The sequence below is a fragment of the Ursus arctos genome, unplaced genomic scaffold (genome assembly GCF_023065955.2).
Source record: "Ursus arctos isolate Adak ecotype North America unplaced genomic scaffold, UrsArc2.0 scaffold_15, whole genome shotgun sequence".
Classification (NCBI taxonomy): Eukaryota; Metazoa; Chordata; class Mammalia; order Carnivora; family Ursidae; genus Ursus; species Ursus arctos.
This window is the reverse complement of record NW_026622819.1, coordinates 40132038-40140893: the sequence shown is the minus strand read 5'-3', so window position 1 is coordinate 40140893 and position 8856 is coordinate 40132038.

Below are 8856 nucleotides of genomic sequence, written 5' to 3'. Positions count from 1 at the left end.
AGAAATTGTGTGACAGACCCTGCTCAACACCCTCCGTCCCCTTCCTTCCTTCTGGAAGACCCCTGTATTGCTCAGGGACGTCCTCTCAGCCCAGCTTCAGGGTGAATTGCGATTGGTCCACGCCCTTCGTGATGCTCCCACCCCTCTTGCCAACGACTGGACGAGGTAAAAACATGTGATGCAATTCTGACCAATGATAGGAGGGGTCTTTGGGGAACCATTTTTTTTCACAGATGAAAGGACCCACAGAGGAAGAAACAGACGGTCCACCTATGCTGGTCGTTGTCATGTGTTTGGTTGTCGTTTTTTCTTTTTTGAACATTTTATTTATTTGAGAGAGAGAGAGAAAGAGCACAAGGGGAGGAGGGGCAGAGGGACAAAGGGGCCCCCTGATGAACAGGGAGCCCAGCCTGGGGTTCGATCCCAGGACCCCGGGAACATGACCTGAGCAGAAGGCAGACACTTAACAGACTGAGCCACCCAGGCGCCCCCCACTTCCCCCCCTTCCCCCGCCCCCGTTGTCATGTCTTCAAGTGTAGCAGCTATTGTAACCAAGAAGAAAGCCTGCCTGAAGGTCAGCTGACACAAGAAGAGGACAGAGCAGAAAAATGCAAAGAAGGTGAATTCTTGATTATGACACTGAATCACCAAATTAACCAACCCTGGATCCATCCTACTTTGGCATCTTAGAATGTAGTGTAGGGCACCTGGGTGGCTCAGTGTGTCTGCCGGTCATGATCCCAGGGTCCTGGGATTGAGTCCTGCATGGTGCTCCCTGCTCAACAGGGAGTCTGCTTCTCTCTCCCTCTGCCCCTCCCCGCTTCTCATGTTCTCTCTCTCATGCTCTCTCTCTTCAATAAATAAATAAAATCTTTAAAAGAAAGAATATAGCGTTAGTATTTTCGTCTGTAAAATGGGGTGTGGTGAGGTGTGGTGAGGACTGAGAACACGTATACCATTCTGACATACAATTACAAGGGTTCTTTCTGGAAGGATCACTTCTATCTGTGCATCACTGGACCAGGATCTCAATGAGGTCCAAACAATGACTTACAAGGTGGTAACACTTTATCAGAATTCCTTTAGAAGCCTTTTGAAAAATCTGGATTCCTGGAATCCATCCAGGGAGCTCATGATTCAGTAGATCTGAGATGGGGGTCTATGTCATAGTTAGGACTTTCTGTTGCAAGCAGCAGAAATCCCAACTCAAACTGGCTAAAGCAAAAAAAAAAAAAAAAAAAAGGCAATTTATTGGCTCATGTATATGAAGAGTCCAGGAGGATAAATTTCAGACCTGGCTGGATCCAGGTGCTCCTAACATGTCACTAGGGACGTTTGCCTGTCTCTCTCCGATCGCTTGTCATCATGGTCTGCCTCTGTGTTGGCTTTAGTCTTGGCTAGCCGTTCCAAACTGACAGCTACAGCCTGGGGCCTCTGAGAAAGGAGAGCATCTCTTCCCCTAGAGCTCTGCCGAAATCCTGGGGCTGCCAGAGCAGCCAGGCTTTGACCCTGGGCTGACCACGGCCTGTGATTGGCTAGGGAGCATGCTCGCCCCTGGAGACCCAGAGGGGTCTCCACCCAAACCACACAGGCTTACATGGGGGTCAGGGATGGCTCTCTAAGGGGACATAGAGGCTCTCCTCGGGGGAAGAGAGAATGGGTGCTGAGTGGACAAACATGCTACAAGGCTCAGAATCCGTATTTCTGACCAAGTCACCCACTTGATTCGGATTCACGGACAGGTTTGTGAATGACTGCTGGATAGATTGCTGGTTTTAGGACTTTAATGAGAGTCATGGAATCCCTTTCTTCCTAGGAACTCTTAAAGGGGAGCCAATAAACAAGGTTGACCCAAAAATGGCCCTTTCCTAGTGGAAGGAGGGGTTTGGAAGCCTCTGGTTATTACCCAAGCATCCCCTGAGGCACCCCAGGGGCTTCCCTGAGCTCCCCAGTTTCTTTGCTCTCTGAGGTCCCTTTGGCTCTGATTCTGCAGCCCTGCATTTGATGCAATGGGAGGGGGAGGGGGTTAGAGGAGCGTCTCAAAGAGCTCACCTAATGCAGTGGGCCCCCTCCAGCCCTCGCACCTGCGGTAGGAGCCGGTGTGCTCGCGGAGCAAATCGGGCCAGGAGAGGCCAGGGGCTGGCTGAGAAGGTGCGTCAGACATGCCACATCAGATGCTTCTGGCTTTGAAAGCCTCTCCTGGCCCGAGGCCAAAGATCCTCACGGGCTGTGCGGCTGCGTGGGCGTGATGACCCTCCTGCCTGCCGGGGACAGAGGGGCTGGAGACGGTGCGTCATCCGTTGTAGCAGAGGGAGATGCCACAGGGACACACTGGCTGGGGCGACGTGGTGGAGGATGAAGCCAATTTCACACTTTATTAGTCAGTTCGGGGCCAATTAAAGCCATTCGGAAACGGGGCTGCGGCCCTTTCTCTCCCTCCTCCCTTCGCCAAGAAGAAAGGCTTCGATGGCCTGAAACTCTTCTTGTTGAAGGAGCATTCTTTCTTTTTGCTACTCAAAACCCCACAGTATTCAAACCAGGAGTTGAGATCCCTTTTATTCCGCCAGAGACTGCAAAGCACGGAGGTGAACAGATCCAGCGTGCCTTGGGCCGGGGAGCGAAGGGGGTGGAGTTGAGCCACGGTGCTTCATTCACTCATCTGGCCCCGTTCAACAGGTATGTACTGGGAGCCTACTGTGTGCCAGCAAACTGAGCTTGGCGCTCAGTGTACTAGACCAGCACGTCCTCAGGGAAGCCTCGTTCATTCCCCAGCTTCACACTGAGCACCAACCCTGTAGGACACTTTGCCAGGCTCCAGGGGTCAGTGCGAATAGGCGGACACAGCCTCTGGCCTCGTGGAGCTGACGCAGTGGGAGAGACCCTGCAGTAAAGAGGCAATTTCAACAGAGAAGGGGAAGGACCCCAGTTAGAGGTACACATGGGAGAAGCACCTGAACCAATCAAGGAAGTCTTCATGGAGGAAGTGACGTGTCACTGAGACTTGAAGAACGACTTAGCAGGGTGAAGGGGAATGGGGAAAGGAAGGGTCGATCATTCCGATGAAAGAGAGAGTGCAAAGGAGGCCCTAGAGCGCAGGGCAACGTACCCAGTTCAGCCAGAGTGCAGAGGTCGAGGTGGGGAAGGGATAAACAGGGGCCAAACCATGAAGCCACAGTTGGGAACCTACCCGGGAAGGAACTCACAAAGCCTGGATTCAGATCTGTGTTTCTGAAAGCTGGCCCTGGCAGCGGCCTTGTGAAAAAGGGAGGGAAGGCAGGAGGAACTGGAGGGCGGAGCCACAAGCAGAGGCCGTGGCAAGATGGCAGGTGAGCGCCTGTGGAGCCCCAAGATGGCGGTGTTCAGTGGCGTGGGGGTGGTGAAAAGTGGGTGACTTTGGGAGATCCATGCTCTGTGGGGATTCTCGGTAGGTCAGAGGCTGAGTACCTGGCACACAGACTGGACTGGGAGTCCGATGAAGCTAGGTGCGGAATCTGCTTTGTTCTTAACATCCACGTGGCCCTTGGCAAATCCCTGTGCGTTTTCTCTCTTCCCTTCACGGGCCAGCTTCATTCTCACGGGACCATGTTCCCAAGACGTGGGACCATGGGCCTCAAGTAGGACTACCAGCTAAAATTTCAGGCACCTAGTTACATTGTATTTGCATATAAACACAAATAGCTTCAGTATAAGTATATCCCATTTGGGACATACTAACATGTATTTTAATTTAGGATTGAATAAGGCGGATAAAATCCCTACCTTTGAGGGACTTACTTTCTTTTTTAAAGATTTTTAAAAAATTTTTAAGTAATCTCTACACCCAACATGGGGCTCGAACTTCCAACCCTGAGATCAAGAGCCATGTGCTCTACAGACTGAGCGAGCCAGGCGCCCCAAGGAACTTACTTTCTAATGGGAGGGACTCAGACAACAAACACACACAAGAAAATAAGAGGGAGTGATGGAGTCTGTAATGACGGTAAGACGGGGTGATGCAGGAGTGAGTGACGGGGTCGGGATGAAGGGTTGGAGGCCACCCCAGACAGAGCGCTCAGCAAAGCCCTCACTGAGGAGCTGCCCTTCCTGGCAGGAAGCTAGGCTGTGGGCAGACTGGGGGGAAGAGCGGCCCCAGAAGGGAAGGGCCAGTGCAGAGGCCCTGAGTCAGGAACGAGCCTCGAGTAATTGAGAAATAGAAAGAGGGGAAGCAAGTGCGGCCTGGTGCAGCCATCAAAGGGGAGGGTGGTCTGTGGTGCGGCGGGAAGGAGGCAGGGGCCCATCACACCCGGCCTTTCAGGTCAGAGTAAGGAGTTGGGACTTTGTTCAGTTTTAAGCAGGGACATGACATTGTCTAATTTACTTTTTTGAAGAATCACTCAGACTGCTCTGTGGAGAGTGGGCTGAGGTGAAAGATGAGGGTGGGAACGGGGTGGCCGTTGGGAGACCCGTGTAGGGGTCCAGGAGCCGCTGCGTCACCTGGAGCGCAGGCGGTGGAGCCCGGAAGTGGAGGGACTGCAGGAAGGTGGACTGGCCTCGCTGAGAGGGGAATGTGAGGGGCTGAGAGGAAGAGAGGAAGCAGGGGGAATACCAGGTATTGGGCAACTCAGTGGGGTGGTGGTGCCATTAGCTGAGAGGAGAAGGTTGTGGGCTTTGGGGTGGCCGGGGCAGGCTAGGCATTTTTCGCTGCTCTACCTCATAAGGAGGCAAAGAAGTATGACAGTCTCTTGGGGAGGAAGTGATAGAATTCAAATTCCATATTCAATTGTATTTAAAGTAACATGGTACCTGCATGTGGTGATACATTAACAAAAAGCACATTATCATTGCAATAGGACTGCAGAAAGGAAATCTGCACGGAGAGCGGAGAGCGTTTGGCTGGTGGCTGGGACTCTCCAGGTGGGGGCGGGGACGCGTGATTCCCAAGGGCTGTGCCATTGCTTGGAATCTCTGTCCTGGGAGGTGGCCAGGGGTGTGGTGTAAAGAAGAAGATGGATATTGAGATTTTTCCTAAATTGTGTGTGTGTGTGTGTGTGTATCATTATGCTTATATTTTTATTTTATGCTTGCTGTTCTGTCCCATAGCTTTTTTGGGGGGTGGGGAGGAGGGGTGTGCAAAAGAATTTGAGGTAAAAACATTTAGGAATTTGAAGAAAAGTCAGGGGAAGGCATACTCGCCCACGTGGGCTGTACCGGCAAGGCTATCCGTCACGGCACCCGCGCCTGCTGGGGAAGCCTACCCCGAGCATGGAGTAATTCAAAATGGCCGACTCCAATCACCAGAGAGTATCTGAGGATGTGGTTCCAGTTACTTTCCCAGGGGAACGACCTTTGGCCTCTTACGACATTCACTTGTTTTCAGTTTTGAAAGAGCTCACATAGTGAGGGGGTAATTTTGAGAGTTTGAGGTGGTGAAAGGTCAGGAACATAGACATTAGAGGAAAGGTGAAGGCACAGGGAGTGTAAGCCCAGAGAAACGAACACTTGGGCGCAGAGTCACAGCTTGCCAAGCTTGGAAGAGATCCCATGGAGGGCGTGACTCGTGTGCTCAGGGATCTATCATTTATTAAGTACTCAAGACAGCGCATCATCAGATACAGTGCCAGATGCTTCCATGCCTTATCCCGTGTCAACATCCCAACAACCCTTTGAGGTAGGACCATTTCCTTATCTGCCCACAAAGAGGAAAGTGAGGTTTTAGAGGGATGGAGTAACTTGTTCGCAGAGGTCACACAGATGCTAAGTGTCGAGGCAGGATTTGAACTCAGGCATTTTGCAACAGGAAGCCTGGGCCCTTGACTGCCACCACCTCTTTCTCCTTGGTCCAGTCTACCATGCTCACTAGGTCCAGTTCTGACCTAGACAGAGAAGGGTTTCAAGCAGCTCTGGACCCCAGGCTTCAACATCAGGTCCCGGGTGCTGCAAGCTTCTGACCTTAAGCCCAGCTCTTCGTCCTGTCTCCTGCCAGGATCTTTGTATCCTTATCGGGCCTGATCCCTGAGTCCCCATGGCCTGGGACTTGAACCTCCACCCAAAGACTGGGCCCTTACTGACCACCCCCCTCCCCCGACCTGACCTTGATCTCTTTCCTGCCCGGAGGCTAGGAGATCGCTGTCCTCAAGTGCCCCATGGAGGCTCCAAGGGCCTGCTGCATACCTGCAGCCTCCCGCACATCCCCCGGGAGTGTGCCCTCCCAACCTCATGACTCCTTCACCCGACTCAACCTTCTTCCTTGCCCTGGCAGCGGGATCTGTGCTCCCAGCCCTGGCTCTGTCCCAGGGGAGGAGCTTGGGGCTCAATCCTAACTAGGACACCAGCGTGTCTCGTGAAATGCCTGCAGAATGAGTTCTTCAGTGCTGGCTGCTGGTGAGGTGTGTGTGTGTGTGTGTGTGTGTGTGTTTGTTTGTATGTGTTTAGCCTGCAGCGCTTGAGAGCTTGCTAGGTGCCAGGCCCCGAATTAATCATGTCAAATGGATTCCCTCATGGAACCCTCCAGCAGCCCTGAGAGTCATGAGCGGCTGCGGTGATTACTATTCACACCCTGGTCTTTCCCCAGGCCAGATGCTCTGCTGACACACCCAGAAGCACTGAGACCCAGAATCAAGGTGAGCGGCCTCTTCCCTGGCCACGAGCCCCACCTCCACTTCCTACCTCCCTGGCTTGGGGCTCACTGCCCCTCCGGCGCCAAGGCCGGACTCCAGGCACGGTGGCTGGAGGGAGGTGACCCTCTCCTGCCCATAGCCCGGCTTTGCTCTCCCACAGCGGCCTGTGGGTCTTCGTCTGCTCAGGGCCCTGCAGGAACAGCCTCAGCGGGCCAGGACTAGGGGCGGCCCAGCAGATTCCCACCGCCACGGACCCAGCCGCATCACCCACTCAGCTGCTGTCTGCTGCTGAGGACACTCCGAAGAGAGCCAGGTACGAGGGCCGGACCGTGATGGTCCTGGTCCTGGTCCCTGTCCTCCCTGAGGGCTGGGCAGCCTGAGGGGCGGGAGCACCTGGGAGCCCCATATTTCCCCTGCCCAGTCCCCGCCTGCACCCCTAGCTACTGAGCCATGTATCCGTCACTGGCCAGTCAGAAGGAGACCCACTCTGCATTTTGAACAGAAAAATTTAATATAGGGAGGAGGCTACACAGGTGCAAGAAGACCCAAGAAGCACCCCAAAGACTAGCAACAGCAAACAGACGCTCCAGTCCTTAGGCAGGAGACACACAGGGGACAGGCAGTGTTACAAGTGTCCAGTATCGGAAGCTACCCGACAGGAACTGGCAGCACAGCCAGGCCTGTCCAGGGGGACTGGGGACCACAAGGGAGGGGCTGTCCCGTGGGACTGGAACCACAGAGACCAGCCACAAGGAGAGATGCTGCCTGAAATACCTTGGGTTCTCCCCTCCTCCCTCCCGCCGGGAAACCAGAGGGTGGGGGTGGGGTGGGAAATGTGCTCCCCATAGGACAGAGCAGAGCGGGCCAGGGGATGCACGTGAGGGCAAGCAGGCACATGACCAACCTCTGGAGACGTGAGCTGCCCCGAAGGGATGGCTGCAACTCCCGCACCTGCTCTGGCCTGAGCCCCCCGGGGCTCAGGGCTGTCCCAAACCTGTGGCCACTGTGTAGATCTCTCTTTCCACTCACAGGCTCTGAGGATGCCCAGACTCCTGACGACAGGCAGATGGGCCCAGGACGGGGAACCCAGAACCACCCGGAGAGGTGCTGGCAACACGGGGGCTGCCTGAGGCGTCCGTAGTAACCGAACAGCAGCAGCCAGGCCTCCTGAGGCCGGCCGCAAGTCCGAGCCCGTGAGCACAGATCTTTGCTCCCTGGTCTGCTCCTGGCGTCCCCCGAGCTGCTGGGTCCCCTGGCGTTCCTGGGTGCAGAAGGCCCTGAGCCTAGAACCAGAGTCCCTGCTCTGGCAGTATCGGGGGCCTGACTGTGGCCTGAGTGCCCGTCTGACTTGTCCAGGAGCAGCAGACAGCAGAAAGCGCTGCTGTTGGAGAGAGGCGGGAGCATCCGGGCCGCTTCTGTCCGCGAGCACTGCCCTGGGTGGGAAACCTGTGCATCTGACCCAGCCTGGCAGCACCATGGATGGCAGAGCACGGAAAGTTCCAGCAGTGCCTTTGGGGTGTGACAGCAGCCTCTGAGGGAAGGGCTGTGCCCAACTGCAGCCCTCGGGAGCCAGGATCAAGGGTCTTCCTCTACATAGGGGAGTAGCAGGCCTTGTCACCCTCCCACGTACAGGAAGAAAGACAGGCCCTGTGAATCTTCCTCCACATGTCAGGCCATCTCTGCTAAGGTCCCCATAAGAATGATAACTGTGGTTATTGAGCACGAATGTGCCAGTGCCAGGGTAAGTGATTTCATATCAGTATCTCTCTTATCCTTAAAAGAGCTTTGTGGGATAAGTACCACGGACATCCTCATGGGCGGGTCAGAAAACATGGCCCACAAGCCAATGAAAGTTTGAAGATGGCAACAGTAACATTAGCATAAAAGGAAACAGCGCACCCAGAGACCCAAAGAAGGGGGATTCGTGTCTGAGTAAAGTAGAAAAACATAAAGGCCTTTCACAGGAAATAGAAAGATATGAAATGAGTTCTTCAGAGGAGACTGTCCACCCACAACAGTACGCCTGCCCACTCAGCCAGAAGCTACAAAGGGGAAGCCTGCTGTGGCCCACACAATCCCCACACAGATTTCACATCAAAAAATACAAACGGGGCACCTGGGTGGCTCAGTCAGTTGAGCATCTGCCTGGGATCCAGGGTCCCGGGACTGAGCCCCTCGTAGGGCTCCCTGCTCAGTGGGGAGTTTGCTTCTCCCTCTCCCTGTATCCCTCCCTGCTCATACTCTTTTTCTCCCCTCTCTC